At 39.9% G+C, this 22,142-nt stretch overlaps 1 protein-coding gene and 1 pseudogene across 1 annotated transcript in view; one reads left to right on the forward strand and one right to left on the reverse strand.

The window, feature by feature from the left end:
• The window catches only part of LOC114206924 (heat shock protein HSP 90-alpha pseudogene), a 36,732-nt pseudogene extending 34,928 nt beyond the window's left edge, over positions 1-1,804 (forward strand).
• Positions 1-22,142, reverse strand: part of TMX1 (thioredoxin related transmembrane protein 1) — a 109,142-nt gene that overhangs the window by 68,371 nt on the left and 18,629 nt on the right. The gene's annotated exons all lie outside the window — the stretch shown is intronic.

Consider the following 22,142-nt stretch of genomic DNA (forward strand, 5'->3'; position numbering starts at 1 on the left):
TGACTGTAAATCTTACAGCCCGAATGTACATGGAGGACCAGAGCTGACAAGGGCCAATGCATGCATCGGTCTGGTTCGCAGATGCCTGCAACAACAACACCAAACTGGTTGATGAAGTAGCCTTTTATGGAAATCCGTGACCACTGAAGGGAACAAGAGAAAACTCTACAGGGACCAGGTGGGTGTCACATTTTAAAAAAGTTTTACGCAATTGGCTGTTGAGTTATAGTATAACTTAGTAGGAGAAGGAGAGTGGCCTCAGGGCCACAGTGGCCGAAGAAGTCTGCTAACCTTTCCAGATTTCACTTTCTTAAAAATAATACCAGCCTTCAAATGACAAGTTTTCAAGACCCCTATTGCCACTGAGAAATAATTCCGAAGACATGAGAGGAAACATCGGTGGACTCAAACACAAAATGGACTTGGCTCATCAGCCAGCCTTGTGCTAATGGTTCAGGAAGTTTAAAACAACATAATTAGATCCTCGAATTCACAGAGCTAAGCAAAGCCCCTCTTCTTTATGCCAGTCCAGTGGCTCTCACCTGGCCCGTATCCGAGAAACACCTGTGCAACTTTTAAAAAGTAGAGATTCCTGAGCCCATCCCTTGGAACGTATGACTCTGTGGTCCTGGGGTACAGACCAGAGAGCTGGGTAAGTTCCATGGGGGACTCTGACAATCAGCTAATGTTGAGCATGCCTCCACCAGGCACTTGCCCTGCTCTCCTTATGCAGCCCAGGTGTCCCAAAACTGTCCTCTCAGAAAGAAGTTCTGAGGTACTCTTTCAGCACCATCCCCAGACTCCAAAGAAACACAAAGCAGCTTCCATATGCAGCTGAGACCGGACACACCTAAACTGGGTAAAAGAGACAGAGGTATTAGACAGTCACAGTGACCCTTCCATATTTTCACTCAAAGGGCTTATTCTGTATCTTCTTTCCTACTTCCTGAGTATTGGTGACTGAGTCAGCTGGCAAATAGTACTATACGATACTATACGTCTGCTTCTGGCGATGAGATGGTTTCCCTCAAGGACTATTTGCACCAGAATGAAGGAAAACCAGAAACACATCTATTACATCACAGGTGAGACCAAGGATCAGGTAGCGAACTTGGCCTTCGTGGAGTGTCTTCAGAAGCATGGCTTGGAAGTGATCTACATGATCGAGCCCATCGATGAGTACTGTGTCCAACAGCTGAAGGAATTTGAGGGGAAGACGTTAGTGTTAGTGTCTGTTACCAAAGAGGGCTTGGAACTTCCAGAAGACGAAGAAGAGAAAAAGAAACAGGAAGAGAAAAAAACAAAGTTTGAAAACCTGGGCAAGATCATGAAGGACAACTTGGAGAAAAAAGTAGAAAAGGTGGTCGTGTCAAACCGATTGGTGACCTCCCCGTGCTGCATTGTCACAAGCACATACGGCTGGACGGCAAATATGGAGAGGATCATGAAGGCCCAGGCCTTGAGAGACAACTCCACCATGGGCTACATGGCCGCAAAGAAGCACCTGCAGATAAACCCCAACCACTCCATCATTGAAACCTTACGGCAGAAGGCAGAGGCCGACAAGAACGACAAGCCTGTGAAAGATCTGGTCATCCTGCTTTACGAAACTGCTCTCCTGTCCTCTGGCTTCAGTCTGGAAGACCCCCAGGCACATGCTAACTGGATCTACAGGATGATCAAGCTCAGTCTCGGTATTGACGAAGACGACCCCACAGCTGACGATAGCAGTGCCGTGGTGAGCGAAGAGATGCCACCCCTCAAGGGTGACGATGACACGTCCCGCGTGGAGGAAGTCGATTAAGCGCCTCTGAGCATTACTTGTACATGTATTCGAAACTTTATCTTCATTCCCTCTGATAATATATTTTCAAGGGTGTTTTTCTTTATTTTTGTTAACATTTTAAGAATCCGTATGGCATGACAGTAACTACTTAAGGGGAAGATAAGATTTCTTTCTTTTCGGAGTGTGCTACTGGGACGTGTAGGACCTAAAGCCCAGCTAGTTTTTCTTCCCCGGTTCCATGCTGGCTTCTTGTAATGGACAAGGTAACATTTGTTGTGAGGTGTATGTAACCTAACGTGAACCGTGTGCTCTAAAGTGTTTAGCTACCAAGCAGATTCCTTAGTAAGACCAAATTTTTTCTGTCACTGAAGTGTTCTGAGCTATACCTTGATGTTTAAAAGAGAACTGTTGGTTAAAACGACTCTCACCGTCTAGGATCTACTTTTTAAATCTAACCCCTGTAGTTATCAACTGCAAGTACCAGGCCTCTAGAAACCAGTAGTTAAACTGAACCAACTGGATGGGAGTAACTATGTATAGGGCTTGTTTTCCAAAGAAGAGCATTGTTTAGAGTAGCGAAATTCTAAGCCTATTTAGGCATGTTGTAAAGCTGTGAGCATCTTATGCAATAAAGGTACAAGGAAAAGAGACAACTTCCTGACCTGCCTCTGACACCCTCACATACACCCAGCCTTGAAATCCAGGCTTCTCAAGAGCAAGAAAAATCAGCTCTTCCTTCATGTCCTCAAAAAACATGCACTGGCTGCCTGCTTACGTGCAAGCTCTATTCTAGGTACTGGGGACACAAGAGGGAGTTACGGACAAGCTTCTTGCTCTTCTTGGCTACAGTCCTAATCAAAGAGACCAGTACAAAACAACAAAACAAAACAAAAACATAGATAACATCAGATTTTGATCCCTGTAATGCAAGAAATTAAATATATGTGGTGATAAAGAGTGAAGGACGAGAGGCAGGCCACAGGAGTGGGCAGTGAGATGGGGAGGCAGTCAGGGAAGGTCTCCCTGAGGCAGTGACATCTGAGCAGAGACTCAAGAAGAAACGAGAATGCAGAGAGCCCAGAAGGGAGCGTGCAGAAGAGTGTGACAGCTGAGGTCTGGCAGGAAGCAGGTGACACCGAAAAGGAGACTCTGGACAAAAGCACAGAGTTTAATGAAACTAGAGAGAGCGTGGGAACTCCCAAAGGTGGGGGGAACCAGGGCACTCCTGGAACACAGCCAATCCCCAGTGACCTAGCCGGAAAGAAGCAGGGAGAATAAATATCCTGAATAAGTATCTTTTCCCTCCCCCTATCTGATACCCTGCTAGTGCTTCCCGTTGGCCAATTTCAATAGGAAGCCAGAACACTAACATGTCCACTGATGTAATTCATAGGTCAGCCTACGGGGTCACAGAACAAAGTGAGAAAGGACAGACATTGGGTCTGAAAGGGCAAAGGGAAGGCATCAGCATAAACAGCAAGTATGAAGGCTCGAGATGGGAAAGAGCAGAGCTTGTTCATGGAACAGAAGGGCCACTGAGCTGGAGCTCAGAGGACAAGGTTTAGGATGAGGACAGAGAGGAGACAGGCCCTGATCATATGGGGCCCTGTATGCTGAGGTGAGTTACTTCATTCTGTGCCCAACGGGAAGACTTTGGAAGATGTAGAAAGGTGTTATGATCCTGCTCTGCTTCCTGTGTGGAGTAGGCACTGTAGGGGCGGTAAGAGTGATGCAGAAGCAACCGGTGCAGCAGGGTTACAATGAACTCAGTCCAGAACCCACATGTGTGGAGAAATTAGACCTCCACTTGGTCTATAGTCGATCTGTTCTTGCTCACTAGCTCCTATCAACTATAGGAAAATAAAAGGAGCAGGGAGAGAACCCTTAGGCCAACACAGTGATGTAAATAGTCTTTTTAGGTAAAACTCAGCCTCTTTGGTTAGACATGTTAAATCTCTAGATCTTGGCACCACCCCTGCCCTCCAGGATGGTGTATGGAGGGAGAGAAGCATGCATGACCTTATGGATTTGGTGGGAAAAGAGTCCTCAAAACCATGCAGGGTCCTCTGGCTCCCCAGCAATGTCCCTTGTCCCCCGTGTCATTAGCCTACAATAGTGTCTGTAGGGGCTGCAGCTGAGGCTGAGCTGGTCTACATCTTGGTCTGTACAAGCTCTCGGCCAGGTGGGGCTAGTAGTCACCTCTGCTCTCACTGGCATTACAGGCCCCTCTGAATGCCTCGAAGCCCCCACCACAGTGGGCCCATGCCAGCCCTGGTGGCTCGAAATTCCATGTTCATGCCTTGGAAGAACAAAGGCTTGGGGACACAAATGAGATCCTCACTCTCTCTGACCACATCTCTGAACTTACTTACATGTGGTCACCCTCTGGGTTGGCCAGGAAGGCCCCTCACAGCGCCTCCAGGTGACTTCTCCCAGTTTCCCAGAAGAGAAGCCAACGAGGAGCCCCTCTGCCCTCTGTATTCCTCCAGGTATTTAGTTCACTTCTCTTTCCCTCTGGGCTGCAGCCCCAAGGGAAGAGTAGAATCCTTAACTGACCATCATCTCCTGTCTTCTCTCCCTCTGTCTTCCTCCTCCAAAAATCGATGTGGCCAAGTGTGCAGGCGTCATTACCCTAGCCCCATCATCTGAATAGCCTTCTCACTCACTCAGCATGAATGGTGAATAGTACAGACCATCTAAGTATTATGGAAGAAATTTATAATCTAGTCTTTTAGTCTTGATCTCTGCTATGTAAATGGGCACTAAAAACATTCATAAAATCCTTTCTCTCCCTACAAAGACTAGCTTTAAAGTCTACTATCTTTCTGTACAGCCCTATTTTTTAATGTCAGAAGCCAAATCTTAGCTTTTTCAGTTTTTTTTTTTTTAAGAGATTTATTTGTTTGAGAGAGAGAGTGAGCACAAGTGGTGGGAGGGGCAGAGGAGAGGGAGAAGCAGGTTCCCCACTGAGCAGGGAGCCCAATGCGGGGCTTGATCCCAGGACCCTGAGATCATGACCTGAGCCAAAGGCAGATGCTTAATCAACTGAACCACCCAGGTGCCCCTCGGTTTGTATTCTTTTTTCCCCTCTCTGAGCAGGTATATTTGGGAAAAAGAGAAAAGCACATTAAATTTTTCCAAGTCACTGCCATCATTACACCTGTTAGGAATCTATCTTAATAGTCTGGATGACAGAGAAACGTAGCAAGCTCAAGTGAAGTAGAGAGCATGAGAGAGAGAGAGCAAAGTAGGCAGATGTAGGAAATATTTTGGAATTAAAATAGAATTGGCTGAAGGATGAGATCGTAGGGGGTGAAGAAAACGGGGAAACAAGAATGACTCCTAAGTGAGTAATAGAGAGACGGTTCATTTGGGAATACTAGGGAAGAAACAGGGGCAAGAAAAGTCAAGGATTCTGTTTTACACCCAGTAAATCTGAAATTTCAATTAAACGTCTTAAGGGATCATGTCAAACAGGCCCCTTAGAAGGGGGCCCAGAGATGATGATAAAACCTTTGGAGTCAGTAGCATACAGATGGTGCCTAAAACCTTATGAAGAAAGGTAGGTCCATGCACAGACTATACCAGAGGTGGAAGCTTCTGTAGGTCAAGCTACGCTAGGACAAGGGGGACAAAAAGAACAATCCTGACCCAATCCAAATCTACCTCAAGGCAAGCTCTCAAGATTCAGTGTAACATTTAAGGCCCAGACTCAGTCATCACAAACCCATCTAGATTTTAGCTACAACCACAGAGGAGAGAGAAAATATGTATGTGGGAACTAGGTAATCATTTTTGTACAGAATTTTATCTGAGAGAAAATAAACACTTGGGATCCTTCATCGCAGAGATCATGGACAAACAAAGCACTCCCTAATAACTGACCTTTCTATCAACAAAGGACCTTGGGATGGACCAGTTTTTCAGCCCAGAAGCCACCTAGAGGGTGGGCTCTCTGACTACCCAAAATGGACCTATGGTTTAGAGTTTCACCATACACTCTAACATTTCTGTTGCTGGGTAGGAATAAGGAAAAAAGAATGTGTAGGCCCCTCTGAGTAGGGGGAGGGGCAGAGTGCAGCGATGGGGGTGAAAGGACCAATACTATTTCCAGAGAAATACCCCAATTGCGGAAACAAATTTCTGTCTGGGTTCCTTGAGAATCACTCTTTTGAAACAGAAGTTACCCCCTCCACCACAGGGGAATGGAAGGCTGACAACTAGAAAACAGATATGCTTAATAAGGGTTTAGGGAAACCTATGTGGATGTCACACAAAAGAAGCAGGAAAATAGAAAATGATAAGGAAGACATGATTCTTCAAAATCAACATGTTTACGTAGGTAGGGTAAAAAAGAATGGGAAGACAAGGGAGTGGAGGGGCGAGAACAGGAGAGTAGATAAAGTTCTTTTTCAGGAACAATTCCTATTTAACTATAACCCTCTTGCTCCCTCTGGAGGTCAAGGCTGTGAATAACATGTCTGTAAAAAAAATCACTACGCGACACCTGGGCTTCTTTCTTCACTTTAAAATAAGTCAGAAAAAAATAATAATAAAATAAAATCAGTATTAAAATAAAAGGACTAAATAAGGGCAAGAAATAAAAATTCCTCTGGCTTTTGGGCACTTTCCATATATTCTGAAATTTGAGGCCCACAAATTTGAGGTGCTTTGTAAGCAAAGCCACAGTACAGCACTAATCAAATACTTAAGACAGGCCTTATAGGATGGGGAAAAGGTACGATACTGCATTATCTATTTCCCCAAACAGCTCATTGTTTCTTTTGTAAACAGATTTTTTTAGGATGGTGGGTTTTTTTTTTTAAGGTTTTATTTTTTTTAAAGATTTTATTTATTTATTTGACAGAGAGAGAGAGAGAGAGAGAGAGAGACAGCAAGAGAGGGAACACAAGCAGGGGGAGTGGGAGAGGGAGAAGCAGGCTTCCTGCAGAGCAGGGAGCCCGATGCGGGGCTTGATCCCAAGACCCTGGGATCATGACCTGAGCCGAAGGCAGACGCTTAACGACTGAGCCATCCAGGCGCCCCAGGTTTTATTTTTAAGTAATCTCTACACCCAGTATGGGGCTTGAACTCACAACCCCAAGATCAAGAGTCACATGCTCCATGGACTGAGCCAGCCAGGCGCCCCTAGGATAGCGTTTCTCCTCACATCAAGGTAAAGTCACCTTGGAAGGACAATGTCTGGACTTTGTTTCAGATTTTTTGTATTTTAACAAGGATGTCATTGTTGCCAGGCAACTCTGTACTCTAGATGTAGGTGTAATGCAAAAGTTGAATTACCTCATATTTCTAATGACTAGTCTGGCAATAATCACAGTATTACAATTTGTGTCCCAAGATCTAGCAGCTGAATTAAGAAAACAAGTCAAGGAGCCAAAGACAACCTTCAAAAAAGCTAGTGCTCAGGAGGCCATTCTTCAAGGTCTCAATACAATAGTTCCAAACCAACAGCCCTGAAATTCATTTTAGGAAGCTTCATTTCAGCCTAACAATTTTACAATACAACAGAAACTGACTCAGATAACATTTGGGCAGAAAGAGCAATGCAATGCCTCATAGCTGTGGGTTCAATTTAGGTTAACAGTGTTTAATAAGTACATAGCCAGAAGGTAAATTTCTCTGGTTTAATTATTCTTTCAGAAGAACAAACACCAATCTGGAGCATTATCTGTGGCCACAGGAAATGAATAGATAACACCAACCACACCATGACAAAGTGCAAAAAAGAGCAAAAATGAATTTTTAAAGGTGATTTGATACAATTTAGTATATGCTAAAAGTGACATCTCAAATCACTTTTGCATGGTGTCAGGACAAGGGGAGAGCCATTTGGAACAAAAGGTAAAATTAGATCTGTATTGCATTCCATACAAAAGAATGAACTCTAAATGTATCAGATATCTGACAAATAAAACTATCCAGGTACTAGAAGAAAATAGAGTAAATTTCTCTTCAATTTTGGTGTAGAGACAGACTTAAAGAGGCAATAAAAGACTGATAATCTGACCACATAAAAATAAATACAATATATAACAACAACAACAACAAAAACCCACCCACAATACACAAAGATAAAACACAACTGACAGACTGGGAGAAAATATTTGCAAGGCATATCTGTAATATGTAAAGAGTTCTTGAAATCTAGAAAGGACCAAAAACCCAGGATAAAAAAGGGAAAAAAGATACATGGGGGGGGGCCTGGGTGGCTCAGTCGTTAAGCGTCTGCCTTTGGCTCAGGTCATGGTCCCAGGGTCCTAGGCTCGAGCCCTGGATCAGGCTCCCTGCTCTGCGGGAAGCCTGCTTCTCCCTCTCCCACTACCCCCTGCTTGCGTTCCCTCTCTTGCTGCATCTCTCTCTGTCAAATAAATAAATCTTAAAAAAAAAAAGAAAATTCACCCCCGAAATATAAAATAGTCCTTAAAAATGTGAAAAAAAAATCTTAGAGAAATATAAATTAAAAAAAAAAAAAACACTGAGATACCATTTTTATCTATCAGACTGGCAAAAATTATAAAGTATGATAATACATGGCAAAACTGTGGGGAAATATTCTTGTAAATTGCCGGTGGGAATGAAGATTGATACAACCCTTTCTGGAATGAAATTTGACAACACTTAACAAAAGCTATAGATGCACATACAACAATCCCACTTTTAGGAGTCTACTCTGAAGATAAACCTCCAGCAATACAAAATGAATAAGCACAAGGTGATTCACTGCAGCACTGTTTGTAACTACAAAATATTAGAAGCAACCCAGATGCTCAGTGCCATCAGCAGGGGAGTCGTTGAAAAAACTGAGCCATCCACACAGTGAAATGCTATGCAACTATAAAAAAAAAAAAATGAAGATCTCTTTGAATTTATATGGAGTGATTTCCAGAACATATTAAATTTAAAAAGCAAAATGAAGAGTATCTATAGTATGCTACCTTTCATGTCAGACAGTGGGGATACAACACTATGTATGTATTCATTATATATATATATATATTCATTCATTTGTTCAAAAGAAATGTCTAAAGGATAAACCATAAATTAATTAGTTTTGCCTATAGAAAGTGAGTTGGGGGGCGGGGTGCCTGGGTGGCTCAGTCAGTTAAGCATCTGCCTCTGGCTCAGGTCATGATCCCAGGGCCCTGGGATCGAGCCCCCGCATCGGGCTCCCTGCTCAGCGGGGAGCCTGCTTCTCCCTCTCCCTCGCCTGCTGCTGCCCGTTTGTGCTCTGTTTCTGTCAAATAAATAAAATCTTTAAAAAACTTAGCATTCCAATTAATAAATGTGGAAGGAATGAAGGAAACAAAGTCACCATTAGGCAAATACCATACGTATAACTATTGCATAGAAGATCCATCAATGGATGATAAAATCAGGAGGCAAAAGTATTATGAGAAAAAGGATATTTGCATAGTCTCAAAGTATCTCCCTACAAGATACTAATTACAAAGGCAAAAACAGTTACCTATCAGGGCAGAAACCTGGCATACATCTTAAGTAATCAAAGTGAACACCAGTAATAAGGCATAGCAAGATCATGTGCCCCTGACAGGATACACTGAGAAAGGTACAACATAACTTCTGTGGTGTTCTTGTAAAACAAACAAACAAACAAACAAACAAAAATCATCTTGCATCCAGTCATCAGAAAACATCAGACAAACCCAAATTGGGGGATATTCTAGAAAATAACTGACCAGTATTCTCCAGAAGTGTCAAGGTCAAGGTCATGAAAGACAATGGAGACAGAAATGTGACAAATACATGCAGTGTGTGTGTGATCCTGGATTAGATCTGGGACCAGAGGATTACTCCAACATTAGGGGGAAAATTGTTGAAATTCGAATAAGGTTTACAGATTATCTGTAAATAGTCGAGTGTCGATGTTAATTTCCCTATTATTCTGTTGAATCAAGTATCAACATGAGAGAAAGCTCAGTAAAGGTTATATGGGAACTCTCTAGTATTTTTACCAGTCTTTTCTGTAAGTCTACACTTATTTCAAAATAAGGAAGTTTTTAAAGGATTTTTTTTTAAAGTGGTTCTGTTAAGTGAACACATGTCCACGTGGCACATTTCTGAAGGGTATTACATGAGCAATGCCTTATTATGACTGCTGGAGGTAAGCTCTATAGATATTGATTTGTAAATTCTATAGGAAGAATGTCGGACCCCAGAAAAAACATCAGCAGAATAATATCTTGTTTAAAACACTGTAAAATGAAATACAGCTTATTTGTTTAGATTTGGGGAAAAAGGAGTATGAATATGCTACTGTGCTATTTCTATTGGCAGATAGAACCATAACTTTCAAGTCAGTAAGTAGTCACTAGATGCGCAGTTTGTGCTCAGAATTAAGTTCACAACATTTTACTGGACACCTCATTCACACAACTGCAAATTCAGCCTTACCAAACAGGAAGCAGAAACCAATGGATAAAAGCTTCCCCTTCATGTCCCCCAAGCAAACAGTTCTGAGACACATTTAAAAGAATGCCCTAGCAAGACTGCACAAGTCACCTATAGGAATGGACCACTCAATAATGTATCACCAGATTAGTTTCCCCTCTCTCCCTATTCAATTCCCCTGACCCCTCATTCTTGCTCAGTGGGATCACTTCCAAAGGGACTTCTTACTTACCAGTCTTTGCCATGGGCTCTGCTTTGAGGTAGTGTAGGGGAAGGGATGGTGGAGACCCAAGCTAAGAGAGATACATGCTTGCCCTGAAGTATGAGTTGCTGACACAAACATGAAGTAGGTACCAATCAGTGGGAGTCTATTACTAAGTGCATAAAATAGCCTTAAAGATGTTCACAAATGAGAATTTTACCCCTTAAATGATCTGTTCCAAATGGAGGTAGACTGTGAGGTGATCCCTGAGGAGTATTAATTCTTTGAGTCATTGAATAAGCAAAGAGGGTACCCCACATCCACGGACAGACAACACAGGACTCAAATCAAGCTGGGTTTTCTTTTAGCCAACATGGAAAGAAGACTGTCATAAAACTGCAGTCGGCACAGCTCAAGGACTTATGTACATGAGCTCTTAAAGAAGTCTATCACTAGCCAGCAAAAAGATGAAAAATGAAAGCATTTTACCTGGGAAAGAGAAAGGTGTATTTCAAGCTTGTTGATAGGAAATATTAAGTCCTACATTTTTTAAGGGAGAAAGGAAATATATGATTAATACAAAGAACAATAAAGCAGAGGAGCCTAAAAGAAATATAATTTAGCAAAATTTCCATTTAATTTGTTAATAAAAATGAATTTGGCCCTACTGATACTTGAAATAATTTTTAACCAGCTGCCTAACAATTTATGCCAATCATATCATTTTATATTTGGCACACAAAACTTTTGTTGCTCTTTTCCCCATGTTTGCTTTCTTTTGGTAATGTTTGTTTTCTTTAAAAGATCTATTAGCTACTTCCCTTAAAAAGAAAAAATAGAATTGTTAACTAAAACTATGGTTAACCAGTGCCCAAGTTCCTTGCCAGTCTGAAATGTCAGCTGAAAAACAGTGAGCCACTAAGCATGGCACAGTTTAAGCCCAGTCTTCAAGAAATCCAGGAAGTTTTTATTTATTTTTTAAGATTTTATTTGTCAGAGAGAGAGAGAGAAAGCATAAGCATGGGGAGAGGCAGAGGGAGAGGGAGAAGCAGGCTCCCTGCTGAACAAGGACTCGGTGACCTGAGCCAAAGGCAGACACTTAATGACTGTGCCACCCTCATGTCCCTCCAGCAAGTTTTTTTAAAGATCTGCAAGACAGCCACTTCTCCAGGGATGAATAGCCCCTCCCAGGTGTGGTAAACACAAAAGGATGTTAGAATAAACAAAAAAGAAATGTTAACGTCTGAGAGACTTCACTCTTATCACCTCCACACTTAATACACCTGATAAAGATGACTTTTAAGTTTTTAAATCCCAAGCCCATAAGACAAGTTTTACTCAGTAAGTGAAATCATATTGCTTTCATTTATCTTTTTCAGTTTCTCAAACTATGGGATGCAAGCTTTTGGGAAATCTAACTGCCATATACAGTTACACAGTTTGTGCACTGTACAAATGTACCTTATGCCAAACGGGATGTGAAGGCCAAGGAGGGTTGGGCCCAGGAAAATCCATGAATATAAATATATATGTAAAACTGTACATAATTTCAGGGGATCCCAAACCCTATGAAGCCCAGATCACAAGTTCAAACCCTTCTGTTCTGTTCGTTTCTACCCAAATAAATCAGGTTTGCATTTTACCATATTGAGAATTTGTTGCTGAGTCAATCCTACCTCAGGCAAAAAACTATTTACAAATGTACCCTTTCCAAGGTAAAAGAAAATTTATCTTTACCAAGTTAATTAACTATTTTGTCCTTTGTTACAAAACATAGTAACTGAGTAAGTTACTATAAGAGCTGAATAAGATTTGAATAAGATCTTAAGACAGTAACTCTCAAGTATTTTCATTTCTCTTCTGACCCATGAAAAGGTCACTCTCTGGCCTTTAAAATTTAATAAAGAGCTAACATTATGGACAGCATATCTAGGAGTAAAAGTCTCAACATTTATAACTTTGATATCTACTTTATATTATTTTAAAGTTTCATGAAAATGAGCAGAATTTATCAATTGAATGTATCAGTTTTAATAGCTTAACTGAATGAAATGACACAAGAACTTACCTTTAGATACACACATTCATCTGCCAAACCCACCTGATTTAATAAAAATATTTGACAATAAAAGGAACAAAAGCATCACACTTAATTTCAGGATGCAGCTATATATAAATTTAAATTCAATTCTGTGTCTGTGACATCACCACCCCATGCTTCAGTACAAAAAAGTCCCCAATGTAATAGCTAAAAGAACTTCCACAATAAAAAGCTTTTGTTAATCTCTGATTTTCTCAAAACTCTACTAAAGTAATGGTAAAGAGATTTTTTTTAAAAATGTAAACCCACAATACCAAAAAGAACAGGAGAGTACTTCTGTTTCAAGCAAAATGATTTAGTGGAATGGGTAACTTAAGAAAAACTCCTGGGACAGACACCTAAAAGTTCTGGATAAAATATTTTTTTTAAATCTCTTTATATTCATGGCTGGGCATTATGAAGAAATACTCCATTGGCCAAAAATGAAGCAAGAACTTAAAGCAAGTGAGACAGCTAAGTGTAAGAGCTAACAGCACTGATGCTTCTGCTGATCAATGCTAGTGGATTCCAGCTTTTTGGTCTTTATACAAACAAGGGCACTAGAGAAAAAAACCTAGGACCTAGGATGACAGGTCAGATGAGATGAGACCCACCAACAACTCCCTCAGAAATAAGATAAACACAGAAAGAAAAAGGAAGGAAATGTGCCTATTTTACCTTAGCTCTGGGAGCAGCGAAGATTCCCCTGGGAGTTTCTCCACAATCTGACCCTGCACACACACACAAAATCTACAGTACCTTTGGGGGTGAAAAACTCCAAGCTGCAAATTTAATTTAAAACACTCCCAAGTGACTGGCAGAAATAAATACAAATCCTAGTGGAACGTACCTTAAAGCCAGGCCCCCAAAAATTTACAGATAAAGTAAATTATGAAATTAAGATAAAAAATCCTAAAGCATTAAGAGAAAACAAATCAGCATACATGACTGACACTCAAACAGAACACAACCATATCAGACTCACAATGACTGGAAATAATTACACTGACTATATTTAAATATAAAAAGATAGTACTTAAGAGTATGAACAGGCGTATTTCATAAGTAGAGTGTCTAGAAATTTAAAACACATAACTGGATTTAGAAACTCAACAGAGATGAAACAAAGATTAGACATTGTTTTAGAATTACTATTAAAGATAATTTTGAAGAAATTATTCAGAATGAAGGAAAGAGTAATAAGAGATAAAAAAAGGAATTTAACAGATATTGAGAACAGAGGGAGAATGTTTAACACACCTCTAATAAGACTATCAGAAGGAGCTAATAAATAATATAAGGATGAGGCAATATTCAAAACATAACCGCTGAAAATTTTCCAAAACTGGTAAAAGGAACAAATCCTCAGATTCATGAATCTCGATGAATCCTAAAATGCTTAAAGAGATTCACAACTAGACATTACAGAACAACAAAGGGTAGATCTTAAGGCAGGCAGAGAAAAAGATTACATCAGAGAAATCAGTCTAACAACTGGCTTCTAAAAATCAGAAGACCTACTCCAGAAAGAAATAAAATGGACCCTCCCAAAAATGGTCTGTGATGCAAAAATCAATGGTGAGCAAGATAAGTCAAAAATGCATAAGAAAGTCTAAACTACTACTGTATGAGGCAGTGACAATCATACCAAAATTGTGGGGTTAAATACAGAGAAGTAAAATAAAAAATAATAGTATATAACTTGGGCAATTGGCAAAAATAGCAATTAAATTTTGAATCTGTTAAGTTAAACATGCTTTTTAGAATTTCTGGGAGCACAAAAAAATTAAAATAGAGAGCATCACTTTCAATGGAGAAGAAAGATGGAATTTAAAACAAAATTTTTAAAAATCTGTATCCAAAAGAAAGGGAAAAATACGTATATAAGAATGCCTATAAAGCAATAAAATAAGATGGTGGAAAGAACTCCGAATTTATTAGTAACCACAATAAATAGTAAAGACTAAATTCTTCAGTAAAAGAAAATGTCCATATCCAGTCACCTGTTTTATAAATAAAGTATTACTGGAACACACCAACACTCACTCATTTACAGATTACCCTAGGCTGTCTTTGTACTACAGCAGCAAAGCTGAACTCTTCAACAATGTCTCACTATGGGTTTTCCTAATTATCATAACCTTTCTATTTGTACAAGAGGAATCTGAGCAAGCTTTTAATGTTCTGATTCAATTTCATGGGAATCACTAGAGGCCAAGTGCTTACTACAGTCTTCCTCTTAACCTAGTACCAAAATCTACGGACCTGGTGAGGACAGCAGCTACAGCAGCTAACCTAGTGGAGGCTTCTGCAGACTTGGTTTTAGGGTCTCCTTTAAACTTGAGGGTGTCTCATGCTGTACAATCTTTGTTGCCTGCTAGAAATATACATTTCTCAGCAGGCGATCCTGTTTTCTATGAAATCCTGTTATTTTTCTCTTGCATGCATTTACACCCGCTGTTGCGGTACTTTGAATACTGCTGCCCTTCTATTTCCTGAAGACACTCGTAACCGTTAAAGTTTAACCTGTGCAGGAACGACCTATGCTCCAAACTGATTTATTAGAAAACACAGACTTAAACTTTCTTCTTGATGGACCTACACGAGAAAAATATTAGGGGAGACACACTATAACAAGTCTCATACTTCACCTCTAGGATATGACACCCGGCAAGAGGTAACATTTGCCTCATTATACTCACCAGACCTTGTTGGCTACTTACGCATAAGAGAATCAATATATAAACTGATTAACAGGTATGAGTCGTGATCTCAACAGAAAATCTAACTAAGATCAGTTAGCAGATTAAAGAACTTTTAAGTACTCTAATACTTCCTAAAGTACTGGTTATTATAATGGTTGGAACTCATCTCAAGAGGGATAACACAACACTAAACAAAATACCCTGGTTAATCACAATGCGAGACAGGCATCTTTATTAAAATCCTAGCATCCGTGAAATCCCAAAAGACCAAACTTTTAAAGAGGTGAGGCTATTTTACAAGATGCCAGCAATTAGATATAGAGTTAGAAGAAAGCTACTGGAAGAAATCTGGATGGAAATTCATATGGATAATCTCTTAACCTCTCTCAGCATGGCATGTTGTCCAAAGTTTACATGAAACTACTCACTACAGTAAGGAAAAATTGGCCACTGTACTGAAACAACATTGGTGTATTAGTGTTATCCAGAGAAACAGAAGCAAATAAACACACACACACGCACACACACACACACACACACACACACACATACACACAGAAACTGGATCATGTGGTTATGAAGGCCAAGAAGTCCTGTGATCTGTTCTCTGCTCTGCAAGCTGGAGAAACAGGAAAGCCCGTGAAATAATTCAGTCCAAGGTCAAAGGCCCCCAGAAAGGAACTTCAATGTCCAAGGGGAAAAGGAGAGAAAATCGCTCTCCTTTAGCCTTTTTGTTCTATTTGGGCCCTGAACTGACTTGATGTTGCCCACCCACATTAATAGGGCAGATCTTTTTTACTCAGTCCAATGATTCAAATGCTAATCTCTTCCAGAAACAACCTGACAGACACACCTAGAAATAATGTTTTACCAGCTATCTGGGCATCCCTTAGCTCAGTCAAGTGACAAATTTAACCAACAGTGGGGAAACTTAGACTGCTGGTGGTACCTCTGACGTTATGTTTCATGTCACCAACATAATCTTGGTAAAACTATAAAGGTTGAGCTTGGACAAGAGCCCCAAATTCAGGTCCTCTTTGAACGTCTCCAAACGGATTTCATACAACTACACCCTGGTATGAGTATTAAATATGCTCTGGCCATTGTTCTAGCCTTATTCACAGAATATACTGAAATCCTTTCGTGCCAGACTTCTAGCTCTACAGTCTAAAAAATATTACCTGATTTCATGCCCTAACCTGAGGAATCCCAATCTCTCTCTATAGTGAACAGGGTACCAATTTTTCTGGGACTGTTATTAAAGAGTTACTACCACTTACTCAGTCTGCTATGCATTGTCCCCACTTCCAGGAAAAGTAGAAAGAACACATGGAATTCTGAAACTCAGTTTAGCAAAGCTCTCAGAGACTCTCCAAGTTCTACAGTTTGAAGATACTCTCATTGGCTTTACTGACTCCTCTGGGGTTCACCAACTCTTGCCTCACGAGTGACAGGCCTGTCCAGGTATCTAGGAGTATTACATCTGATTCTAGACTCTACATGCTACTAGCAAGGAGACAACCAAGTATTTCAAGGGGTTCGTGCAATACATCCAATCTCACCATCAACAGGTAGGAGACTTGCCTCGGAACCCCCCTGAACTGTGCACAACCTAAAGACCCAAAGATGCGGCCTTCCGGAAGGCCAGATTACTCATGAACTGGTAAACCATACAACCGAACTGTTGGAATCACGCGTTCTCCTTTGGGAGGAACTATGCTGCTTCCCTTGATTCCATTTCCTTGCATGAAATCTGGTAACTTTCCGGGGAACTAAACTCAATCCTTTCGTTAGGCAACTTTTTAGATGGCAAACAACACATGGATAGCCAGAAATCTAAAATCCTCTATGATATTATATGTAGAAAAAAAGGTTCTGGTATGCACCAACACTAGTATTTGGGACCTTTTGTAGGAGCTAGCTTCGGTATCTGAACTTTCAGGTATAGACCCTGGAAGAGAACTAGGGAACACAGGGCAGAGATTTGGAAGCTGTCTCACTTTACCTAGTTTTACAGGTAAAACACACTATTTTTTTTTTTACTTTAGATAGGCCTAACTGATGATCTTGACACTATAAATTTCAACACCTGGAGCCAGACTCCTCTTAAGTGGCCCCAAATAATAAAAAAACATTTGACAACCCCATAAGGGTATTCTAACCAAAAACAGATGACTGGGGGGCCACCAATAACTCCATTTGTAACATAAAATTGAATTTGTAGTACAATTAGATCTGTAACATGAAAGTCTATTGGCTACTAACTGCAAACTGGACAAGGGATTGTTACCATGGTAAATGGACACCTGCCCTCAGAATAGGCTGGTATCAGCCACTCTGACTCATCAATTTGCCTCTTAGAAAAAGTAATTAGGTAAATTAGTGAAAGGAGAAAAATTGGGCCTTGTTTTGAAAACTGAAACCTTAGCCACTCAGAGTGGATTCTAGATTGCTTTCTTTTCTTTGCTAGACTTTTTATTTTACTTTGCAAGAGGCCTAGAAATAGGGAGACATCTTACATGCTATAGTTCAGAGAAAAAAGCAGGAGAGCTAGACAAAGCTGCTAAGGCTATAAAGTTCCAGCAAGGTAATTCTCATGTAAGAGGTTCAGGAAATTGAACTGAGTAAGAGCCCATTAGATACAATACTGGTGTCTTGAGAGGAAGCACGTGCTGTTTTAGGGGAAAATGGTGTGATTATATCCCTGCAGACCTCTCTGGCATCTTTAATACTTCTAAAAGAGATCTGATAAGCTAACATAGAAAACACAAAATTAGGTAATTTGGCTAATAATCTCATGTCCAGTACTGCAGACTCATCACAATGGAAATGAAAACTGTTCTTCCATCTTAATTTGTGTACTCCTGGCTCAGGGTTTAAAAGGGACTCTACAAACTCTGATCATAGCCCTTCTCCCAGAAGTTGTCTGTTTCACAGGGTCTCAGATGGGTGATGGCAAGTTTTAAATGCTGCTCAGCACCGGGTGTCCCATCACATAAGTAAACAAATGATAAATGAAAAGAACAACAACAAAAAAAACCCTAACACTGTTGAAACAACAATCTGGGAACCGTGATACATGATCATGATGCCACAAACAGCAGTGAAGATCTGTAGTAAAGATTGTGGGACCACATCCCATTACGAATCTTTCAGCTCAGACCAAAGAATGGCAATAAGGGGGTGATACTGAGAACTGAAACTATTTGCAATCACACAGCTGATGGTCAACATTAACAACTTTTCTGTTCTACTGTCTTCATTCACATGGCATTAATATTCTAGGAAACTAGCCCAGAAAGCTAAAGTTGCAAACAACTTTATTGTTCATTTCAAGAACTTTCTCAAAGTCCTTTATCTGAACACTGTTCAACTTCCCCTCAACAAAGTATATACTCCCTTCTCAGAACAGGTAGCACTGAATGACTATTTACTTTTCAAGATTTACTTTAAAATCCTAGTCCCAAATTTGTCCAATCATAAAGACCTCAAATCAAGAAACCCACCTTAAACCAGACCTCAAAGGAACTCAAATAATCTGCCTTTTCTCTCCCTCTCTCCAGAACACAGTATACTAAGACTCTGTCAATGAAGTGATTGTCCTAACCATAGTAAAGAATAAACTCAGCTTTGCTTAATCAATAGGATTATTTTGGTATATTTTCAGGAAGCCAGCATTCAACAATTGAGTAAGAAGCTTAAATTATGAGGTACCATAAAGAAAAGCCCCATATAAGATGAGGGTAGCATGGTATAAAAGTTCTATACTAACACTCCCCCAAAGCGTACTTTAAGGAAACCAAGGAAAACTAATACCTTGAGATGTTTAAAGAATGTTAATTTAAAAAGAGGTTCTATAGGGAAGCATCAGGTTAAACAAAGGTAAACTGGTCTTATTGGTACAGGGATTTTGTCTGTACTACGAACATCCAGAAGGAACAGCGTATACAAACTTTCCCTAATTCATTTTACCATGAGACTCTTCTTCATGAAACATCATGTGGGACTAGTGAGCTAAAGATAATGAGAAACACTGAACTCTACCAGTTAAGTGAACCTAGGTTCAAGCCTTCAATCCACCCCCTTAATGGTTGTATAACCTCAAGCAGGTCTTTTGGCCTGAGTTTCAATTTCCTTATCAGTAAAATAATAATAATAATAGTTGCCCTGTCCACTCGTTAAGGATGTGGTGAGTCAAATGAGACAAAGCTTGTGAAAGCACTTTAACTCTACAGCAGTACACATGAGTAAAATGTGCTTTTTTTTCTTAAAGATTTTATTTATTTACTTGATAGAGACAGCAAGAGAGAGCATGAGCAGGGGAAATGTCAGAGGGAGAGGGACTAGCAGACTCCCCGCTCTGGGGACGCAGGCTCATACCAGGACCCTGGGATCGTGACCTGAGCCAAAGGTAGATGCTCAACCAACTGAGCCACCGAGGCACCCCATGAGTAAAGTGTTCTTAACAATACCTCACAGGAGAGATAAGGTAAATTCATGGGGATCATAGGACAGAGTATTATTAGTGAAATAAAATGGAAAATATTCTAATAAAAACTGTTTTGTGCAAAGTCAGAGCTTTGACTGTCTACCTCAAGATCAGTGGTAAACAGCTAAGTAAATATACTGAGCAAACATTTATTGAGCTCTTCTACAAGGTGCCAGGACATGAATGTGACTGATATGAACTTAACTTGGGTACTTCTCCTTGTTACTATATATAATAATGATGCTTCAACCAGAAAAAAATAAGGTTACAGACCCTGAGTGTACCCAACTCGTGCACTTTCTATTCCTTAGCACCAATATCAGATTTAATTTGATCTCCCTATACAAACTGGTGGAAATGTTACTGATGAAGCTAAAATTCAGTTATTCTCCTTGATGATTCCAACATAACACAGAGACACAGAAAAATGAGGTTACTACAGGCTTACGTTGCACAGTAAATACAAACTGTGACCGGACAGATCTCCTATAAGCCAACAGCCCTGCTTGATCAGACTTGGGTTCTATTTAACAATGTGAACAGAACATTTAAGCTTACCATTGTATAACATGGCATAGCTTCCAAAAACTCCACTCAGAGAAAATTTTATGATGAAAGAAGAAATCAATTGTGAGAATATTGGAATTCTTACTATTTGCCCTTCATGAGTTGTCTAGGGAAGAAACTTCAGTTTACTCATCTTGGAAAAGATGAGTGGACTTCAAAATTTTATGGTCCAGTAGAATTCTCCAAACTTAAGATACTCCCAAGAGACTGTCAATTCTTAACTTTACTAAAGTATAAGGCCATTTTTAAAAATCTGACATTTTTCATTTTAAAACATTAAGAAGGCTATAATCACAGAATAAAAGATAGCCCTTTAATGAAAAACTCATCACAGTGTCTCGTCTTTGTATACTATAATTTCCCTGGAAGTTCATATCCAAGGGTGAGAATAAGTAACACATCATTTTACACAATTTGCATATCCTCAGATTAAAAATCAGCCTGAAGGCTGGAGCCATTTAATGACTTGGATTCATACCTAAACAGTGAACATAACTAAAAAGTTTTACATACAGCACAGAACTCAAAGTTAGCAAGGAGTCTGGCTCCCCCAACAATGAGGCATCAAGGCATGCATTGATAAGAAGCTCGGGCATCAAAAAAAGTAACCGCATTCTTGACAGGTTTGCAAAATAAACAATTCAAACTACAACGCAAGTTACAGTCTATTAAGCAGTACGGTTATTTGCTGGAATTCCCTTTTATAAACATCAGACTAGAAACATTCCATATCAAGCTGTTTGCACGTGCTAAGTTATGACTGGCATTTTCACATTTTCATTTAATCTTGGTAATAAACAATAAACTTAGAAAAGAAACATTCCAGAAGACATAAACAAACTTCACCCTTTACTACCTCATCCTTCATTTGCTCCTCCTCAAATGAGACAGAATGGCAAAAAAATTCCTTCTTTACCATCTTCAAACTTATATTGTTCACATTCTCAGTGGAAAACTCAAGTTACTGTCAAAAATGATAAATAGAAATTTGCTCACTAAACACAAAATCTAAATAAGAGTATTTTACAAGCCAAACAAGGCTATTTTAGGCTCAAAGCCTGAGTTAACACTAAATAGCTAGCTATACTTATACTCAACACACTATTCTTAGCTTCCAGGATTTCACATCTAATGCTTACAGATCCTAATGCTGACGTAATAAAATGTGAGCAAAATTAAGGAAAAAAATATAGCTCCCAAAAAGGAAAACTATACTCACTTAACCTTTCACTACCAAGTCTTAGAGTATGTCTGACTTATCCCATTAGTTTCAACCACATATATAAAGATAACTTTTTCCTGACCTTGGAATGTCACAGGAAGAAAAGTAAACCATAGCTTGAGGTGAGCAATCTGAAAATGACATGGAATTAAGCCGAGTTAAGCCAAATCAAGATACCATTGTTCACAAAGTCCAGAAAGGTGACAACCATGGTGATACTTTAGTTACAAATACCTGAAAAGCCTTATTCAACACCGTTAGGTAATAAGGAAAATTATCTCTAATAACAAGATGTCTGGAGGTAGGATGTGCTCTTGGCAAAGCTCTAGCTTTGCTTTTCTGATTCTCTTGGCTCTGCCATCCTGTTCATTTCATCCTCAGGCTCTGAGATGGTCACAAAATTCTAAGAAAATGGCCAACTCCAAAAGAAAAAGACATTTCCTTTGAGTCCTCATTTTTAAGCAGAGACCTTATGAGAAGCCCCTACCTCCTCACTGGCTCAAGCTGGACCACATGTGTCTTAATAATCCAAACTCAACCCTAGTAGGTGAGGTGGGAGTCAGCTTATCTTGAAGCACATGGCTGAAGAGAAAAAGATGGAAAATGGAAAATCTGGGTTCTGCTGTGAAGGACGTGATTGTTAAGAGAATAGAGTAGGCTT

Source organism: Eumetopias jubatus, unplaced genomic scaffold (assembly GCF_037043125.1).
Source record: "Eumetopias jubatus isolate StellerSeaLion01/CBP00866 unplaced genomic scaffold, mEumJub1_p1.0 scaffold_7, whole genome shotgun sequence".
NCBI lineage: Eukaryota > Metazoa > Chordata > Mammalia > Carnivora > Otariidae > Eumetopias > Eumetopias jubatus.